The sequence below is a fragment of the Cetorhinus maximus genome, chromosome 18, assembly GCF_964194155.1.
Source record: "Cetorhinus maximus chromosome 18, sCetMax3.hap1.1, whole genome shotgun sequence".
Classification (NCBI taxonomy): Eukaryota; Metazoa; Chordata; class Chondrichthyes; order Lamniformes; family Cetorhinidae; genus Cetorhinus; species Cetorhinus maximus.
Window position 1 is genome coordinate 63896490 of NC_135896.1, and position 22489 is coordinate 63918978.

The 22489-nt window shown below is 43.7% G+C and overlaps 1 long non-coding RNA gene across 1 annotated transcript in view; it reads right to left on the reverse strand.

Annotated features, from left to right (window-relative positions):
* LOC144693489 (uncharacterized) overlaps positions 1–22489 on the reverse strand; it is a 96941-nt gene that overhangs the window by 46057 nt on the left and 28395 nt on the right. The window lies entirely within an intron of this gene.

Below are 22489 nucleotides of genomic sequence, written 5' to 3' on the forward strand. Positions count from 1 at the left end.
GAGCCAGTTCCTGAATTTTACAGATTACAGATACACAAGTGCTGAAAAAACATTGAAACACTGGAAATGCAGAGCAGGTAGATTACCATCTTAAAAAAGGCAGAACCCTTCATCAGAACATATTGTGAATGTTCTGCTGTGCAGTTCTAGCATTTTCAGTGTTTTTTTTATATATTGTTTAAAATATAATTGAAATGAAACATGTGAAATAGATGGCGACCTGTTTTACAGTTTGCCATGATCTTTGAATTTATTTCAAAAACCTTGGTCTTCAACCTTTTAGAAATGATTTATTGTGGTATTGTTCAGAATATTGAGTCTTCTAAAGGAAATTGAGGGCATTTGTGGAGTCATCAAATCCAAGTCAGCTTCTTCTGCCCACCGCTGTCCTGTCATTCCAACAACAGGGTCCCATGAGGATTAATTATCAATGAAGAGGGACCACTGGGAACTTCTTTAAGAAGTAAATTTTTAGCTTTTTTTCCTCTTTTATACTGTGTGGGCCTAGTATTCCTACTCTCGAAGGACAGCGGTCCACTCTGAGTGGCCAAGGACGTTGGTTTTTGGCTACATGAGGCAGATAGGCACTGGAGATTTGCCCATAATGGCTCATGTGTCAACCTGCCCCATGCAAATAAGGGTGAAATTGAAAATATGAAAAAAGGAAATCACAAAGTTACCATAAGACCAAGGAGCAGAAGTAGGCCATTCAGCCCATCGAGCCTGCTCCACCATTCAATGAGATCATGGCTGATCTGATAATCCTCAACTCCACTTTCCTGCTTTTTCCTCATAATCCTTCATTCCCTTACTGATTAAAAATCTGTCTATCTCAGCCTTGAATATAATTAACAGCCCTCTGCGGTAAAGAAATCCACAGATTGACTATCCTCTGACAGAAGAAATTCCTCCTCATCTCTGTTTTAAATGGGCATCCCCTTACTCTGAGATTATGCCCTCTGGTCCTAGAGTCTCCCACAAGGGGAAAGAACCTCTCAGCATCTACTCTGTCAAGCCCCCTAAGAATCTTATATGTTTCAATAAGGTCACTTCTCATTCTTCTAAAGTTCAATGAGTACAGGCCCAACCTACTCAACCTCTCCTCATAAGAAAATCCCTCCATATCCAGGACCAACATAGTGAACCTTCTCTGGACCGCCTTCAATGCCAATATATCTTTCCTTAGATAAAGGGAACAAAATTGTTCACAGTATTCTAGGTGTGGCCTAACTAGTGCCTTGTATAGTTTCAGCAAGACTTCCCTATTTTTATACTCAATTCCCTTTGAAATAAAGGCCAACATTCCATTTGCCTTACCTATTACCTGTTGAACTTTTAGCTTTTTGGGATTCATGCACAAGGACTCCCAAATCCTTCTGTGCTGCAGCCTTCTGCAGTCTTTCTCCATTTAAATAATACTCAGCTCCTCAATTCTTCCTGCCAAAGTGCATAACCTCACATTTTCTCACATTATATTCCATCTGCCAAGTTTTTGCCCACACACTTAACCTATCTATATCCCTTTGTAGACTCCTTGTGTCATCCTCACCACTTGCCTTCCCACCTATTTTTGTGCCATCTGCAAACTTGGCGATAGTGCATTCACTTTCCTCCTCTAAGTCATTAATATATATTGTAAATAATTGTGGCCCTAGCATTGATCCCTATGGTACACCACTAGTTACAGGTTGCCACCCCAAAAATGTGCCCCTTATCCCAACTCTGTCTTCTATTAGACCTCCAATCCTCTATCCATGCTAATATACTTCCCCCAAAACCATGGGCTCTTACCTTATTAAGTAGCATTATGTGCGGTACCTTATCGAACGTCTTTTGGAATTCCAAATATATTACATCTACTGCTTCCCCTTTATCTAGCCTGTTTGTTACCTCCTCAAAGAATTCTAATTAATTTGTTCGGCATGATTTTCCCTTCATTAAGCCGTGCTGACTCTGCTTGATTAGATTATGTATTTCTAAATGCTTTGCTGTTACATCCTTTATAATAGAATCTAACATTTTACCAATGACAGATGTTAAGCTAACTGGCCTATAGTTACCTGTTTTTTGACTCACTCCCTTTTTGAATAAGGGTGTTACGTTGGCCATTTGCCAATCCTCTGGGGCTTTTCCAGAATCTAAGGATTCTTGGAAGATTACTATCAGTGCATCCACCATCTCTGTAGCTACTTCCTTTAATATCCCAGGATGCAACCCCACCCCCACACAGGTCATGGGGATTTATAGGCCTTTAGCTCCATTAGTTTCCCTAGTACTTTTTCTCTAGTAATAGCTATTGTATTTATTTCCTCCCTCCTTCTGCCCCTTGATTATTTAGTACTTTTGGAATGCTATTAGTGTCTTCTACCATGAAGACTGAAGCAAAGTATTTATTCAATTCCTCTGCCATTTCCTGGTTCCCCATTATTATTTCCCCAGCCTCATTCTCTAAGGGGCCTATGTTCACTTTGGCCTCTCTCTTCCTTTTTATATATTTAAAGAAGCTCTTACTGTCCATTTTTATATTACTTGCTAGCTTACCCTCAAAGTTTATTTTCTCCCTCTTTATTATTTTTTGGTGATCTTTTGTTGGTTTTTAAGACTGTCCCAATCCTCTGGCTTACCATTAATCTTTTCCACAGTGTATGGTTAACCATGGTTGGTTCAGCCACTTCCTAGAATCCTTCTTCCTCACTCGGATATATTTTTGTTGAGAGTCATGAATTACTTTCTTAAACATCTACTTGAAGTCATAGATAATAGAATAAATGACAAAAGGGAATACAAGGAGGTTTGGAAATAAGTCAAATTAAACAATTAGGAAAGCGAAGCAGAACTACAAAATGAAATAATCAAGGAATAGTTACTTTCTTAGCCAAATTGAGGTTCAATGCTGAAAGCTAAAGCAATGGGGAGTTCACTGTTTGTGAGCTCTTGGCTGCAGCAGGTTTTTCTCCACAATGATATTGAGGTTGCAAGAGCTGAAGTCCATCTATAAATACAATTACGAGACACAATTTCCTTTTAATCCATAATCCTTTTCTTCCAGAACTTCTGAGTTTTGCATGAGGTTCTTTTTGAAGGAAAACTCACTATCTCAGTGCTGGATTTTTAAACTGTAAGAGATAGGGTCTTAACTTGGGAGAGGAGAGAAGGGAATTTCTACTGATCTATTGTCAGGTTTTCCATACTGCTCAACTGTTTGCAACTTGCATGTTGTATTAAAGAGATTTCAAAAATGGCTACTTCAGTAACATGATCTCTCTCCCCATAATGATTTCAGAAGGTGTTTGTTTATATGAACCAATGGTTGCTTGTGTCTCATGACTTGGGCAGGTTGGGGTGGGGTGGGGCAGATGTGAGTAGATTCTGTAATACCCCAGGCATTAACCCCCTGAATGAGTCATAATCCATCTTGAGGCAGGAAGACATATCATAATATAACCATTGCCCTAGCAGACTTTCTGTCTCCGCTGGAGAGGGAGTCTTATAGAAATGTAAATGCTATGCCCGGGACATTTCAGTAGATCGCTATTAAGTGGCTCTTGATATCCTTAGGCGTGAAATTCCAGGGAATAACACGTGGTGGCATATCTGAGTTGATTCCATGTTGAAACTTTCCAGAAACTGGTCACTTGTACTACCAGAAGTCAGGTGACTTGTGGCAACTATCTTTGGTCAGTCTCTTTTCTTGTCTTTAAAAAGTCCATTTTAAACAATTCTATATGTTTGGTCAGCAGGTGAAATTACAGATTGATATCACTCAAGCACAAGTTACATCATCATGACAATAGACTGGCAAAAACAGGAAGTGGTGTTCCACAAGGATTGGTGCTGAGACCACTGTTATCATAATTTACATTAACAATTTGGATTTAGATTTTGGAAGTACAATCTGTAAGTTTATAGACAACAACAAATTGAGCAGCTATAGTTAATATAGTTAAAGGAGGAATGTGATAAAACAAGAAAGACATTAATAAACATGCAGAATGGCTAATTAACAAATACATTTCAATATAAAGTGGGAGGTGGGGCATTTCGGTCAGGGGAATGTGCAAGTAACGGACTACTTGGATAATAAGAGTATAAATGCACTAGAAGATCAAAGAGATCTAGTGATACAGATACACAAAACACTAAAAGTAGCAATGCAGATTAATAAGGCCAATAAAAAGCATTTCTATAGGGATAGAATTGAAAAGCAGGGAAGTCATGTTAAACTTGAATGGCACCTTGGCACATTTGGAGCACTGTTCACAGACTGACCTCTATATCGTAAAGAGTTATCGGAGAAGATACAAAAATGATTCACAGGAATGATACAAGACTGTGAGTTATAACTACCAGGAAAGGCCGAACAGGTTTTCCCTCTAGAAAAGAGAAGGTTGAAGGGTAATCTTTTAGAGATCTTTAAGATAATGAAAATAATTAATAGGGTAGACATAAATAAAGTATTTCCACTTGTGGGGAGATGAAAAGTAGAGACTATAAATATAAAATAGTCACTAAAAAATCCAATAGGGAATTCATGTAAGTTTTAGGTATTACTTGAACTTAAATTCCAAAAATTATTGTCCATTTGAGGTCTTAACCGTACAGGAAACAGGAGACAGTCTGATGAAGTAACTCAGGAACCTTTACTTAAGTCATAAAGTAATACTTAACAAAGCAGGGCAGCGGCTTTATGGGCATACTATGGTTCTTGCTTCCCAGTTCAGCTTAGTGTGTGAGGTGACTCTTGGTCTCTTTTCTCTCCCCGTCACTTCTGTGGTCTTCTGCTTCCCTGTGGACAGCAGGCTCTGCAAACTTCAGTTTCAAACTTGGTGTGCACCTTGGTCACTGAAAGCAGCTGCTTATTAACCCTTTCCAAGCCACAGTCTATGTCCATGAGCAGTGATGTTACTGATTCCTGATTGACTCATGTGGTGCATGATCAGGCCCTCATTAGTTTAGGTGGAGCATGATCAGTTTCTGATTGGTTTCTTGAGAGTGATGGTCATCTACTGATGTAATTTCTCTTTGCCCCCTGACTGGCCCTCTCAGGTGTCAAATACTTGTGGGACCATCCCTCTCATTATAATGTTTGTCATTTCATTAAACTTTACGACTTTTTTCAAAGATAAGGGGGACCTTAGGATGGTTTCAATGTCTGCCTATTTGAGATAAGAGACCACATAATGCCTAGTAACTTCTTTCAGAGTTAAAACAATAAACTAAATTAACACAATAAGGGTTAAATCAGGCACAGCCCCTAAGTCAGGTCAGCTGTAAAACCAAGGACAAAGTTTAAAGGAAACTTACAAACATTAAACTAAAATGTGATTAAAGGGGTATAATGCCTAGTAACTTCTTTTAAAGCTAAAACAATTAACTAAATTAGCAATAACAAGGGAGAAATAAAGCACAGCCCCTAAGTCAGGTCAGCTGTAAAACCAAGGAAAAACTTTAAAGGAACCTTACAAACATTAAACTAAAATGTGATTAAAGGGGTATAATGCCTAGTAACACTGGACTCATCGGTCCAGATGCCTAATTGATCTATAGGTGTTGGTATTGTATGTCCTTTATAACTTTCACTAAACCAGGCACTTATCAGTGTGTTTGAGTTGAGAGGACTGCTTTGCCATTGTATATTTTGTTGTTTTCTGCCAGTGCTTGGTATAAGTTAATTAAAAATACAGAGTTGTGCATAGCCTTACAGAAATTACAAAGTTACAGAAATTACCCAAAGTCTATATAAAATATATATAAAATCAGTGCTCAAAAGTGATTGGTGTGCTAAAGTTAAGGCAGCAAGAGTCACTTAAAATATAACGACACATACCTAAGTAATATATGTCACAAGAACTATATAGCTACAAAGGCTAATTACAGAACTTAATTCTGAACTTACAGAATCAAAATGGTTGCATACTGTGAAGGAAAGTGATTGCTTCTTTCAAAAACATCACCAGTTAAACACATAAATTTAAGGCACAAGGCTGAATGTTTTAACACCTGTTTTCCTTTTGCACACTAGGTCTTTGAATTTAGAGAATACAACTGATAAATTTTAGTTACTTGGGAGGTCGATGGTCCCAGACCAGAACGGTTCAACCTTGACGTCTTGCATCACTGGCTTGAGGCCATGTGGCTTTTCTCCCTTCTCAAGTGTGAGTGTGATGCTAACAAAGGCCAAGCCATTTGATGTGCCAGTGTCCCAGAATTCAGCATAAAATCATATTGGGTTAACATACTTCGATTATTTGCCTACTGCCCATAATTAAACTACAAACTAATTGTAAATAATTATCAAACTTAAACTTTTCTACATTCTGGAGAAACATCTTTTCCCAAAGAATGGTAAGCATGTGTGACGTGCTATCACAAAGAATGGTTGAGGCAAATAGCATAAATGCATTTCAGGTGCAGCTACATAAGCAGATGGAGAAAGAAATAGAAGGATATGCTAATAGAGTGGGATGAAGAAAGGTGAGAAGAGGCTCATGTGGAGCATGACGCAGGCCTACACCAACTGGGCCACTTGGTCTATTTCTATGCTGTTGACTTGATGTAACTCGATGTAAGAAATTTTTTAAAAACTTCTCCTACAATGAGAGAAGTTTAATTCTCAAAAGCCCAGATGGACAGCTTGAAATTTCTGCCATCAGCAGAGTTACCGAGGTGTAAACAAACAGACTGTGATAATAATAGCAGGAGACATCTCAGTGTACCTGCAGATAAAATGTATATTTAGTTGCCCTTTAAAAAACTAGCTCCTTAGCATGTGAGATTACATTGCAGCAGGAACACAGGAGGAAATTCTGACTCAACTACCAACTGTTGCTTTAATGGCAATTTATGTGATGCCTGACATTAATTTTAAATTGACAGATATGATACTGTAAGACATTGATTTATTCCAATACAGTATGTTAGTTGTACTTAAATTCAGTCTGACCCTTGAATTTTCATAAAATATATTAAGAACTTGAAATTCTTCCCAAATCTATTTTTATTTTATTACGATATTAATGTTTTGTAAATGGTAATTGAGACAAGTAGAAACCAGGCCCTGTAACACACTAGGGGAAACTTGAGATAGGTTTAAACAACACCTATGTTTAAAAGATTCCATTAGTAGGATGAATGAAATGCAAGCATTGAACCACTATTACCTGTAACATTCTGTGGGATTAAAAGATGGCGCACTTCCAGATTTTCATAATCCAGCAACAAAGGGAAAAATCCATTATTATTTGATTTAATTAAGAAAACACTTTCTCATTATTTATTAATTGTTCCTGACTCAAAAGTGATTACATATTGTAATCTTTCATCCATTGCTGTCATACTAACGACAAAGCATGTAAATTCATTTGGCTAAGCAGTTATCCAATTAACATATAATTCCCAAATTATATTTTTCTTGGCAACTGTTTCAATGCAATTAGAATAATGCTCTCTTCATCATTCCAATGCTCTCTTGGCTGGCCTCCCATCAGCTTCTCAAATCCCTTCCATGCTTTTGTTTCCAGGCTCAACTGCTCCAATGCTCTTCTGGCCAACCTTCCATCCTCCACCTTCCATAAACCTGAGCTCATCCAAGATTCCGCTGCTTAAATCCTAACCTGCATCAAGTCCCATTCACTCATTGATCTAGGTTAACTTTCAGTCCACCAACTCCTAAATTTTAAAAATTTTATCCACATCTACAAATCTCGCCATGGCCTTGCCTCTCCCTACCTCTGTAGCTTTCCTTCAAGTTCGGCCTTTGTGCATCCCCAAATCCCTTCCCCCTTCCAATAGCAGACTGCCTTCCGCTGTCTAATACCCTCCCGCAACCTCTTCACCTTTCTATTTCTTTCTCCTCCTTTAAGATGCTTCTTAAAACCTGCCTTGTCACTTTTCCTAATATCTCCTTTGACTTGGTATCAATTTTGGTTTGATTACTTTCCTATATAATGCATTGGGAAGTATTACTATATTAAAGGCACTATATAAATGCAATTTTTTGTTGTTGTCATAAAAGTTTTTCTTTTCACTCTGGTGAATAATGGCACAAGGGATTGGATTTTCGCAGAGTCGGACAATCTCTGGAGCCATTTAAAAATGATGGGCAGGACCTGATTCCAGGGTTCCTGACCCCATTCCCAGTGCCCTCAATTTTCACTGCATAAGGTTACAGGTAATGAGTCCCCACCCCGAACTCTTGACCTGGCTGGCTCCATTTCTGGAGTAGGCATCTCCTAGACAACCCCCTGCTGGCAATTTCCGTGGAATTGGCCCAGCTTCTCCATGACTTGTGATTCACAGTCCCTCAGGGAAACCATGAACCATTGGGCGGAATCGGCCCAGGTTTGCACTAAGTGTGGCAGTGGGCGTGAAAAATGACATTTTACCCGCCAGTGGCAATGGCAAGTTTTCGCACCATATTGTTCCCTTCCTGGCATGTCCCACCTCATTAATAATGCATTCACAGGAAACACTCTGGATTGCTGGTGGCAGACTCGGATTTGCCCGCCACGCCATGACATCAGTGCTTCCTCGCTCCAGGTGCCATATTTAAAGCGCACCAGAGCACGGCCTACTTCATGTCTACAGTCCAGGGCTGCTCCAGGTGACAGATGGCCCCGAAAGCAAAGAAGGCAGCAACCCCCAAATTTAGTGACGTCTTTCTGAGGCACAGTGGAAGGCCGCCGCACTGTCCTCTACCCTCACTTTGGCTGCAGGAGGTTCACCAAAGTAACCAGTCCGGCCTGGGAGGCAGTGGCAGTGGTGGTCAGTGCCACCAGAGCACAGAGGAGGTCAGCCATCCATTGCAGAAGATGAATGCTCTCATCTGTTCCACCAGGGTAAGTCAAGCACCTCATCATTCTCAACTCACACACTCACAAACCCATCACACATCCATAGAGATCTCACACCTCAAGGGACAACACCACTAACTCTCGCACACACCCTCACATCTCCATCAGGCTCATATCCTCTCGAGCTCGCGTCCTCATCCTGTCCATGGCTCCACACAAACATTCCACACAGTGCCATGTGTCCTGCTCACACTCTCCTGTTTTCATGCAGGAGGAGATGGCTCACAACAGCAAGGAGAGGTCCCAGGTCAGGGGTAGGGTGCCCTACATTAGGCCCCTCACTCACTTTGAGGTGTGTGCCATTCCAATGACTGGTGAGGACGTGGACCGTGCCTGCGGTGATGGTGAGGTCGGCGGCGAACACCCTCGTGAGAATCCTGCACCGCATCATCCTTCTCTCAATGCGACTGTGAGTGCTCTCTCTCCTGCTTTTGACTCTGCTGCCATGCACTAATTATCTCTACTTTGGTTCACAGGGAGCTCTGCCAAGCAACCGACACCCTCAGCCAGCCAGTCCATCAGCTCCATCCACATCCTCATGTCCAGTCAACAGAACATCTCCTCCATTGGAAAGCTAGAAATAAGCAGCCTGAAAGACCCGTCACAGTGCTTACCCATACCCTGCACCAGTGCAGAGACATGCACCATGGTGGGATCTAGAACTATAGCAGGCTTGGGTTCATAATCTGGTGGTCACTGCAGGGACACATGTCCACAGCAGGAGGAGGCTGGTTCAGCTGACTCCCTCGCACTTGGAGGACTGCTGGGAAAGAGGCATCTGTGAGGCTCAAGTCAGATGGTGAACCCCTGGATTCAGCCTTCCAACTTATTGTGGAGAGGCGGAGGAACATCACACAGAGCTGTTCGAAGCCCTCAACAGAGTGGCATGCAAGTCAAAGGAGTGCGTCCATCTGCTCTCCATGGAAAGGATGGCGGACGCCATGGGGACCCTGGTCCAGCAGAACACGGAGGTGCATGCAGACTGCACTCAGTCATGCTAACCATGGGCGAGTTCCTGTTGTGGCAACCCGAGAGGAAAATGGGGCACTCAACTTCCCTCCAGGTGCTCATTCCCCTTAAGGAGTCAGACCAGGGCCTTCGGGCACCGGAAGGGAGGGTGAGCGGCAGCTGGACCCCTCTGGGTCATCCACTCAGGAATCTCAGAGGCTGTCCGCTGACCCCAAGCCCCCTTTGCCTGTGACCCCCTCAACCTCATCCTCTATCACCACAGAGGAAGCAGCTGGCTCATGCAAGGAAAATCAAAGCAAGCCAGGGCCCTTCAGAGGACACAGGCTGAAGTCATCAAAGGCAACAGGCCAGCCATTGCACAGGCTGTCTCCACGCCTGCTGCAGATGTCAGGGCAGCACCTAGAAGAAGTGGTAGGCCTCGAAAAGTTAAGAAATTCTGATCACAAATGGCTGCATGGGTGAACACATTTTGTCACTTTGTAACCTGAAAATATATTCACTTTCACTGAATACTGTGTAATGTTGGCTTTTAGCTTCATAGACAGGCTTATCGAGTCCTCCCACTGTACCTGTCCCCCCTCACCACAACCACCACTAGCAGTTCAGCTGCACACAGAAGGACCACATGTGATTCTGGAGGGAGAGGTGTGTGTGTGGCAGGGCCTTTCGGAGCCTCATGCAAGCATTCTCCCACGCTCACGGAGCCTTCATCCATCACACTCATCTCAATGCTCCCTGCTGAGGTTCTCTTTCAATTGTTCATCTGAGCTGACCTGCATCTCTGCCCACCCACTGATCGCACTCCCATGCAGCACCTGTGCCTGCCCAACACGAGGCTCCGCTCACTTTTGATTTTGGCATAGTTGAGATTGTCAACGCCCCATTCTTTTCCCTCCCTGTGCCACCCATGTCCTTTCCCCCATCAATATCAGCCCTCCTGGCATCACCTTCCACCTCCCACTGTCACCTACCAACCTGAACCCTTGTTATTCTAGAATTTCCAGGTGAACGTGCACGTTCCCTATCTTCCTGAGAATCCCACCCCCAACCACATTGACCTCCCTGATCTTCTCCTTCCCACCCCCAGGATCCGTGTCTGCCTCCAAGGCCCCCACCAACCATCTTCGCCATCTCTTCTACCGTTACCAACACATCCTCACCCTCTCACCATACCGGCTCACACTGCCCCCTCTCACACTCACCATTCCCTGCTACCATGCCCAGCCTCAGTTCTCTCCCCAGGAGGCAGTTATTGACTCCACAGGATCCTCCCTTGCACGTTCACCTGGACATCCCACCCCACTCCATCCTCCACACTTCCTTCCTCCTCCCCCAGACACCTTCCCCCCTTCAAACTCCCTCCCTTACATGTACCTCCCCACTTGCTGTATTCTCTCCCTTTACACCTTCCTCCCCTTACTCCTTCCTTCCCCTCCCAACATCATTCCCCCACCGACCGACACGTTCGGCCCCCACCTTCTCGTCCTCACCACCCCCCCCCCCCCCCCCCCCCCCCCGCCCCATCCTCCATCAGTATGCCTTCCTCTCCCACTCACAGCTGGACCTTCCTCTCCCCCACCTCCCCGATCATCCGTAGCAGCCCATGGCTAAGACCATGATGTTCCAAAGCAGACCTGAGACATTAATGGAGACCTCCCACCTTCTGTGAGCTGTTTTGCGGTGGTGATATGTCCATGAGAATCCACCCAGCATGCGATGCACATTTTCCTCCAGGGTCCGGTGGCTGTAGGGCTCCAGCATCTTCTCCTCCTTGGATGTCCGCGATCTGACCAAGGCCCTAAAGATGAGTCCCAACTTCTGCATGTCTTGCCTGTCCAGACTTGTTCTGGGCTAGCTTGTTTTCCCGCTGGCATAACAGTTAATCAGGCACGGGGGGGATGATTCCGATCGGGCCTTTGCATCCCATTACCGGGTGCAAATCGCGTTCATGCTGGCCTCTAACATGATTCACATTCCACCATGGTGGACACCATTGGATAAACTCGTCAGCGTGAAACCAATTTCTGCCCCTCAACACAAATTATTCCCCCCTGCCCGCATGACGCCCACCACCAATGGGACCAAACAATTCCGCTCATTGTCTGGATTCAGAAACATTTTGAAAGGTAACTTCAAAAGGTCTTACCCATGTGCCTTCCATGTCCCCTCCATTCTAACCCATGCCAACTCATGTCCTCATGAGGCCTTTCAACCCCCATTCCAACTCTTACCCACTCATGGCCTTTCCATACCCATTTACCCAGTATACACTATGTACAGTACCAATGAACATAGTAACAATCGCATGTATGGAACTGCTCAGAAAAATACACCCATTCACAAATCTTCCTTTGAAAAAAACTGCTGTTCCTACAAACCTAGAAAGTGTCAATCAGTTAGACTATTAAAATATCAATAACAAAGGATTCAAGCACTTCACACATTTTAGTCTTGTGCAAATAAACATGGACAAAAGTGATCTCACCCAAGTATGCATAATGAGGACAGGTGTAACAACTATTTCAGTGGAACTGGATGGCCTCATTATGCATGCGTGGCTGAGAGCCCAGGCGAAGTCCCAGAGAACTGAGGCAGACCTTCTAACCAGCATGCCTCATGAGGCCCTTGGCTGCAACCATAGCCACTTATGCACTGCTTCCAGGATCAACAGGCCTACCTCCATCCCACACCTGACCCCCATTCCGTCCACCCCCCAGAGCAATAATTGAAGATTAGGGGTCTTTCTACTAAGGCTTTTGGTGAGTTGGGAAAATTCCAAACTCTAACTACCCACTTCGGTAGCAAAAAATCTGGGCCTAAGAGCAGAATTTAATGTTGGCGATGGGGATCTTGCCTGCTGGCTGGAGAACTGACAGGAGGCCTGCATTGCCTCCACTGGGGAAGGCCTGCCAAAATTAAGTACTCATCGGGCACATAACTGACTAGCGCCAGGTCTTCCCCAGGATTTAACACCCTGTCTCCCACCCCTGAGAGCTGCTGGCCAATCAGAGGCCAACAACTCTCCATTGACTGTCAATACTTTTGGGAGTGGTGGCTGCTGCTAGTTATGCACCAACAAATGGCCTAGGATCAACGAGGGATCCAGGCCACAGGTGAGGGAAGGCTATTTGGGGGTCCTGAGGGGTGTTTTGCTGGCTGGTGATTTAGAAGGGGATTAGAAGAAAGGGCAGGGGGTGGCTCTCAGCAGGCCCCCTTTCCCAATGCCAGCTGTCTCAATCAGGCACTGATTGCCTTCGAATGAGGGAGAACCCCTTTGGACACCCGCATTAATTTCCCACTTGAGGGCCTTAATTAATGTCCAGGCAGGAAGGCCTTCCATGAGCCTTCCCACCCAGGATTTAATCGGATGGAGGTGGGAAGGTGGCGAGGGATTCCTACCCCAAACCCTCCCGTCTGATTAAATGCCTCCACCTCCAAACTCGCCACTGGGGGAACATTAAATTCCACCCTACATTTAAGATATTTTTAACTGTTTCTTAGACATATACACCTGGGATAAAAGTGGATAAAATATGTTAAAAGTAGGACAGTTAATGGGCCTATGAAATACATCAAGAGCTAACGATTTATCCCAGAGGTTGGTAGCATGTTGAAAAGCCACTGATGTCAAACCCTGCATGTGGAATAAACCTGCTAGCACTTTTCAGAATGTTCCCTCAGTATTATAGTGAACAATGTTAGATTAAGTCCCACAAAGGATTAACTGTAATAGTCAGTGATGTCATAGAAGGAAGTGAAATATACTCATGTGATGTGAGACTCGGGGACAGTCTGAAGTGAAAGTAAAAGCAAAGCAAGTATGTTCAGAAGCTTGTAAGAGTATTTTCCATAATCTGTAAATATGTTAAAATAAGTGTTTGAGTGTTTATAGCTAGCAATTTTCGAGAATCATTGAAATTATTCCAACCCAACTACATAAGATACTCTTCTACCTTTCTCCTCTTGCTCCACATGTCTGTACATTTATAGAGGGAGGGTTGTCAGTTCTATTTCCTTACTTTTAGAAGTCAAAATACTAACATTAATGACACTTCCTGTAGCATGAATAAAGGAAAATAGCAATAATTTACAAGTGTAATTAGAAATTTTAAAATTGAGGTTTGCGGCTTTTAAATGTGAACTATGCCTATTTAATTTATATTCCCTTATCTTGTTGCTTTCCTTTACAGCTGGTAGTGAATGGGCAGTGCACTTTTGTCAAAACTTAGGCCTATTTGTGTCTTTGCTTATAATTTAGAGGCCAGGATTTCCTGGTCGGTGAGCGGGGGGCAGTGCCCGCTCACTGACTCGTAATATGACGCGGGCAGAACTCCCGACCTCACCCTGCCCCATTTAAATTTTCAGGTGGGCGGGGGCTAAGCAGAATCAGCTGTGTGCCTGCCGACCTATCAATAGCCAATTGAGGCTATTGACAAAGTCATTAAAGTAATTAATGGACCTGCCCATCCAACCTAAAGGTTGGGGGGCAGGCAGGGAACCCTGGCGGGCATTAGAAAAGGCATGAAACCTCATCCATGGGTAGGATGAGGTTTCATGTAGGTTTTTAAAAATTTAATAAAAGTGTCTTTGAAAGTGATGGACATGTCCCAACTCATGTGATAGTGTCACATGAGGGGACATGTCAGGGAATTTTTTTTTCTCTATTTTTAAGACCTTTTATTGTGGAGCCGATCTCCCTGAGGCAGCACTTAACCTCAGGGAGATGAGTGAGCTCTTTCATGCGCATGCGCAAAAGAGCGCCCTCTCGGCTCAGGGAATCCCACCCCGCCCGCACAGGGAGCGCTTAGTGCTTCCTGGTGGACGTCATGCTAGGCGGGTCTTAATTGGCCCACCCACGTAAAATGGCGGCGCGCCCCCAATTGGGGGCGCCAATTGGACGCGCGCCTCCGCGTGCCCGCTCCTAAACCTCCCCCCTGACAAGGGGAAAATTCTGCCCAGAGTATTAATGTTTTTACAGCTACATCCTTTTCAAAGCAGTAGCATAAAATCTATTCATGCACGGCCAGAACTCCTGACTACATGCCTAGGATTTATAGTCGCTCCAAGCTAATTTGAATTAGATCTGTATCAGAGCAAATTGCACTGTATATCAAATGGCAGTACAATAAGAACAATTATCATAAGGACAGATACCTCATGAATGTGACTCATGGGGTCACAGGAGGCACAGAAAATCAAGATTTCACTTTCAGTAGAAAAACTCAGATCCTTCCTTTGACTGAAGAGATGCCCCAGACAACCCAGTTAGGAGCTGATTAATTCTGGGCTTTAAAGTCTGGATGCAAGTGTCATGCAATGACATTGGTGGGACTTTTTAAATACCAATTATCTCACCTGAAAATCGTGCAGCTAACAGTCGAAACTTAAGAGGACGGGAGGTTGGAATATGCTGAGGGGTGAGGCCCATCTGATGTAATTTTCAGGTGGGCTTGTAAATAAGAAAGCGGAATGCTGACCTGCCTTGGGTGTATATCTGTACTGATATGCTGTATGATGATCTGGAAGCATGTATCTGGCAGTTCATCAGTTCCCTGGGTGCATTCACTGAACAGGCTGTGGAAGTGTGATCATTTTGAATTTCTCGTGACTTTGGAAAAAGGCTTACAACCATGAAATCTTGTCTTTTTCAGAAGAATGGTATACCCGGTCTCACCTGGTCAAGGTAATCTTGCCCATTTATGTAGTGGTTTGTTTATTTCAACAGCCATGATTAGGTCCAAAAGATAGTCCAAAAATACATTTTGGTTATGTTACTGGACTGCTTCTCCAGGGACCTGGGCTGCTGTTCTGGAATAATGAGTTCAAATCCCATCACAGAAACTTGGGAATTCAAATTCAATCAATTCAATGCTTTTGGAATAAAAAGCTAGTTTCAGTAATGGTAACCATGAAACAGCCAGAAAGTCACAGAATCACAGAATCACACAGTGCAGAAGAGGCCCTTCGGTCCATCGAGTCTGCACCAACACGTGTGAAACACCTGACCTACCTACCTGATCCCATTTACCAGCACTTGGCCCATAGCCTTGAATGTTATGACATGCCAAGTGCTCATCCAGGTACTTTTTAAAGGATGTGAGGCAACCCGCCTCCACCGCCCTACCAGGCTGCGCATTCCAGACCATCACCACCCTCTAGGTAAAAAAGTTTTCCCTCACATTCCCCCTAAACCTCCTGCCCCTCACCTTGAACTTGTGTCCCCTGGTGACTGACCCTTCAACTAAGGGAAACAGCTGCTCCCTATCCACCCTGTCCATGCCCCTCATAATCTTGTACACCTCGATCAGGTCGCCCCTTAGTCTTCTCTGCTCCAACAAAAACAACCCAAGTCTATCCAACCTCTCTTCATAACTTAAATGTTTCATCCCAGGCAACATCCTGGTGAATCTCCTCTGCACCCCCTCCAGTGCGATCACATCCTTCCTATAATGTGGCGACCAGAACTGCACACAGTACTCCAGCTGTGGCCTCACCAAGATTCAATACAACTCCAACATGACCTCCCTACTTTTGTAATCTATGCCTCGATTGATAAAGGCAAGTGTCCTATATGCCTTTTTCACCACCCCACTAATATGCCCCTCCGCCTTCAGAGATCTATGGACACACACACCAAGGTCCCTTTATTCCTCAGAATTTCCTAGTGCCATGCCGTTTATTGTATACTTCCCTGTCAAATTACTCCTTCCAAAGTGTATCACTTCACACTTTTCAGGGTTAAATTCCATCTGTCAGTTATCTGCCCATTTGACCATTCTGTCTATATCTTCCTGTAGCCCAAGATACTCAACCTCACTGTTAGCCACCTGGCCAATAAAAACCATCTGGATTACTAATGTTCTTTAGGGAAAGAAATCTGTCATGCTTATCCAGCCTGGCCTACATATGACTCCAGACACACAGCAGTGTGGTTGATTCATAACCACCCTCTGAATTGGCCTAGCAAGCTACTCAAGTGTATTAAATAGCTATGAAAATATCTCATAAGAAAAACTGGACAGATCACCTGGCAAGGATCCAGGCGCGGGAAGGACAAAGTCCTTGTCACAAACATGTGGGGTCTGGTGCCAAAATTGGGAGAGCTGTCTCACAAACTAGTCAAGCAACAGAGCAACAGCCTGATATAGGCAGAGTCACAGAATCACGCCTTTCAGATAATGTCTCAGACTCTGCATCATCATCCCTGCCACTGTCCTGTCCCACCAGCAGGATGGACCCACCAGAGGTGGGGCTACTGCGATATATATCAAGAGGGAGTTGCCTTGAAAGACCTAAACATTGATTCTGGCCGAGGAAACTTTCTGCTGATTACCACCTACCACCCTTAACTGATGCATCAGCACTCCTCCATGTTGATTACCACTTGGAGGAAGAACTGAAGATAACAAGGTCACAGAATGTACTCTGAATGGGGGACTTCAATGCCCATCACCAAGAATGGCTCAGTAGCACCTCTACTGACTGAACTGGCCAGGTCCTAAAGGACATAGCTGCTAGACTTTACGTATGGCAGATGGTAGGGGAACCAACAAGAGTAAAAACCTACTTGACTTCGTCCTAACCAATCTACCTGTCACAGGTGCTTCTGTCCATGACAGTATTGACAGGAGTGATCACTGCACAGTCCTTGTAGAGACAAAGTCCCATCTTCACACTGAGCGCACTCTCTGCCGTGTTGTGTGGCACTACCACAATTCTAAATAGGATAGACACAGAACAGATCTAGCAACTCAAAACTGGGCATCCAAGGTGTTTTGGGTCATAATCAGCTGCAGAATTGTATTCAAGCACAAACCCATGGCCAAGCATATTCCTCACTCTACCATTACCATCAAGCAAGGGCACCAACCCTGGTTCAATGTGCAGGAGGCATGCCAGGACCAGTACCAGACATAAAAAAAATGAGGTTCCAACCTGGTGAAACTACAATTCATCACAAGCAGCATGCCATAGGCAGGACTAAGTGACCCCACAGCCAACATATCAGATTAAAGCTCTGCAATCCTGCCACATCCAGTTGAAAATGCTGGTGGATAATTAAACAACAAACAGGAGGAGAAGGCCCAGCAAATATCTCCTTCCTCAATGATGGGAGAGCCCAGCACATCAGTGCAAACGATGAGGCTGAAGCATTCACAACCATCTTCAGCCAGAAATGCTGGGTGAATGATCCATCTGGGCCTCCAGGTGAGGTCCCCACCATCATAGTAATCAATCTTCAGTTGATTTGATTCACTGCACATGATATCAAGAAACCAATGAGTGTGTTGGATATCACAAAGGCTATGGGACCTGACAACATCCCAACTGTGGTAAAGTGGCATGCTATGTAGCTTTAAGAGAATGTAGTTAGTTGATCATGTGACTGTATTGACCAATCGCTACACAGCGCAGGCTTCTTGGGGAAATTTAAGTCTAGAGCTGGAGGTGACTGAAGAAGCGCAAATGGTGTTAGTGCTCCGTTCTTAGTTCCAATAAACTACCAGTGTTTGTTCAGTTAATTGATGTCTCTGTCTATATTGTTTCAAGCATCAACTAATGTGTTAATATCAAGGGCGCAGCTAGCGTTCACCGGACAAAGCGAACCTGATAACCAAAAACATAAAACTGGCGACGAAGATAAACCGGATCAATTGACGGCAATATAGAAAGCCGCGGTAAGCCAGCTACATTACCTCACCACTACGTTGAAAGCTGTTTGAAAGCGCAGTCTCTCTAGTCATTGAGCGTGCCGTGGTTTGGGCATCTTGAACCATTCGACCCTGTTTCCGATGACTGGTCTCATTACGTCGAATGTCTAGTGTTCTTCTTTCCTGCTAACATCGCGGAGGAGGGAGAGAAGAGAGTGATTCTTTTGTCCACATACGGGAGCAAAACATATGGGCTGATCCACAGCCTCATGTCACTCAACACACCCGAATACGAAAACTTTCGACTGAGTTAGTAAACATTGTAAAACCACCCGAAGCCAAAGCCCTCAGTCACTATGCAGCATTTTAAATTCAATTCGAGGAATTGGCTTCCAGGAGAGACAATCGCTGGCTATGTAACTGCTTTAAAGGAATTAATGACATGTTGAGAGACCGATTGATATGCAGAATCGGGGACGATGCTATTCAAAAGTGGTTGCTCTCTGAAACTAATCTAGACTTCAGTAAGGCATTAGAATTGGCAACAGCCATGGAGAGCACTGTTAGAGACTCGGAATAAAAGATACAGAAAATGGCGCCGCCCATCTTATAGGGCAGGAAGGGCCGGTAACAAAAGACGTGAAAACGTCAGACTCCACAACAAGGCGGGTAACGCCCACTATGTAAAGACCATTGAAGAACAGCAGCACTACAGTGAAAACCCACAACATTAATGAGAGAAATGCATCCAAGCAGCCTGCAGGTAATCAACAGTTCAGAAATATCAAATGCTTTCTCTGCCACCACAATGGTCAATAATGCGGCACTGTAAGGATAGGCTGAGACAGCATTTTAAAAACAAAGGTAAAAATCGCAAAATCTGTCTCGTTGGAGAACCAGAGGAAACAGAATCTGACATCTATTCATTATACAACCTGAAAGTGGGTAGAACTGAGCTAATCCAGGTAGTCAACAGAGTCAATGAACAAACCATCAAGATGGCGGTCAATACTGGGGCATTAATGTTTGTCATAGGAGAACATGTACAGACACTTGAAGAAAGGAGTCCATCCTTTAAGTTTGGGTCAATCAGACACTAAACTAAAAACATATACGGGTGAAGAAATAAGAGTAAAAGAGATGTGTCAAGTCCTGGTGCAGTATGGGGATCAGTCTGCAAATTTACCCCTTATAGTAGTAGCTGGGGCAGGCCCCAGTTTAATTGGTTGCAACTGGCTCAAAAAGATTAAATTGCAATGGGCTGAGATTTTTCAAATTAGAACAAGAAACTTACAGGAATTGTTAAAGAAGTATGCTTCCATTTTCAATGACGAGCTAGGAAGGATTCGTGGGCTACAAGCCAAAATCCATGTAGACCCTAACACAACCCCCAGATTTATCAGAGCCAGACCAGTCCCTTATGCTCTATGAGACTAAGATAAACAGGCTGGAAAAGTTGGGTATGTTATAACCGGTGCAATTTTCCAATTGGGCGGCTCCCATAGTACCCGTACTGAAGCCAGACCAAAGTGTTCACTTATGCAGTGACTATAAGTTAACTGTAAACAGAGTAGCCAAACTTGTTAGACACCCGAAGATTGATGAATTATATTCGAAATTGGTATGGGGCATCGCATATTCAAAACTCGACATGAGCCACATGAGCTACCAGCATGTAGAGTTAGAAGAAAGTTCAGGGAATTCATGACCATCAATACACATCGAGGATTGTATCAATATACTCGACTACCCTTTGGGGTCTGATCGGAGTGTGCTATTTTCCAGGGTACCAGGAACCCCCGACGTCATCCCGCCCCATTTAAATATTCAGGAAGACGGGTGGACAGCGCAATCAGCTGTCCACCCGCTGACCTATCAATGGCCAATTGAGGCCATTGACAGGGCAGTTAAACCAATCAAAGGCCCTGCCCATCCAACATAAGGTTGGCGGGGAGGCCAGGAGCCCCAATGGGCTCCTGAAAAAACATGAAACCTCCACTGGCGGGATGAGGTTTCATGTCTGTTTTTAAAAAGTTTAATAAAGTTTCTATGCTTTTTATTAACATGTCCCATCTCGTGTGACATCGTCACATGAGGGGGACATGTTAATAATTTTTTTTATTTTTCTATTTCTGAACTTCATAAACCCCTCACTGATCTCCCTGAGACAGCACTTAGTCTCAGGGAGATGTGCGCTCTTTAGCACGCATGCATGAAAGAGCGCACTTTGACAGTTGGGGAATCCCTCCCCCACCCGCGCACAGGAAGCGCATAGCACATAGCACTTCCTGTTGGGCAGCCCGCTGGGCGGGCATTAATTGGCTCGCCCACTTAAAATGGCCAGATCAGATTCCCGCCCGCCGCCGAGCTGGTTGGGCCCGCCCGCCCATCAAAAGCAAAATTCTGCCCTTTGTCTTCTATTAGCTAGCCAATCATCTATCCATGCTAATATGCTACCCTCAACACCATGGGCTTATCTTATTAAGTACCCTTATGTGCGATACCTTATCGAATGCCCTTTGGAAATCCAAATATATTACATCTACTGGTTCCCCTTTATCTATCCTGCTTTTTACATCCTCAAAGAATTCTAATAAATTTGTCAGGCATGATTTCCCCTTCATGAAGCCATGCTGAATCTGCTTAATTATATTATGCATTTCTAAATGCTCTGCTATTACGTCCTTTATAATAGGTTCTAATAAGCACTTTCCCAATGATGGATGTTAAGCCAACAGGCCTATAGTTACCTGTTTTTTGTCTCCATCCCTTTTTGAGTAAGGGTGTTACATTGGCAGTTTTCCAATCCTCTGGGACTTTTCCAGAATCTAAGGATTCTTGGAAGATTACTACCAGTGCATCCACTATCTCTGTGGCTGCTTCCTTTAATATCCTAGGATCCAACCCATCAGGTCAAGGGAAATATTGGCCTTTAGCCTGATTAGCTTCCCTAGTACCTTTTCTCTAGTGGGTAATTATTGTATTTATTTCTTCCCCCTTTTTGCTCCTTGATTATTTAGTATTTTTGGAATGCTATTAGTGTCTTCTACCATGAAGACTGATGCAAAGTATTTATTCAACTCCTCTGCCATTTCCTGGTTCCCCATTATTATTTCCCTAGCCTCATTCTCTAAGGGGCCTATGTTCACTTTGGCCTCTCTCTTCCTTTTTATATATTTAAAGAAGATCTTACTGTCCCTTTTTATATTACTTGTTAGTTTACCCTCAAAGTTTATTTTCTCCCTCTCTTATATTTGGTCATCTTTTGTTGGTTTTTAAAACTTTCCCAACCCTCTGGCCTACCTCTAATCTTTTTCACATCATATGTTTTTTCTTTCAATTTGATACTACCCTTAACTTCCTTGGTCAACTATGGTTAGTTTATCCCCTCACTAGAATCCTTCTTCCTCACTGGGATATAGCTTTCTTGCGAGTCATGAACTATTTTCTTAAAAGTCTCCCATTGTTCATCAACCGTTCTTTCTGCTAGACTCCTTTCCCAGCCAACTCTGCTCTCATTCCTTTGCAATTACCCTTATTTAAGTTTAGCACAGTTGTTTCTGACCCAAGTTTCTCACTCTCAAACAGAATGCTAAATTCTACCATGTTATGGTCACTGTTTCCTAGGGTTTTAATCTGAGATCATTTATTAAACCTGCCTCATTACATTCTCAGATCCAAAACAGCCTGATCCCTGGTTGGATCCATAACATATTGCTCTTGGAAACTGTCCCGAATACACTCTATGAACTCTTGCTCATGGCTACTTCTGCCAATTTGATTTTCCCAATCTGCATGAAGATTAAAGTCACCCATGATTAATGTACTGCCTTTTTTACATGCCCTCATGATCTCCTGATTTATTCTCTGTCCTGCAGTATAGCTACTGTCAGGGGGCCTAAAGACTACTCCCACCAGTGTCTTCTTCTCCTTGTTATTTTTTTATCTCCACCCATTTGGATTCGACACCAAGATCATTTCTTGCTATTGTACTTATTCCATTTTGTCTTAACAAAG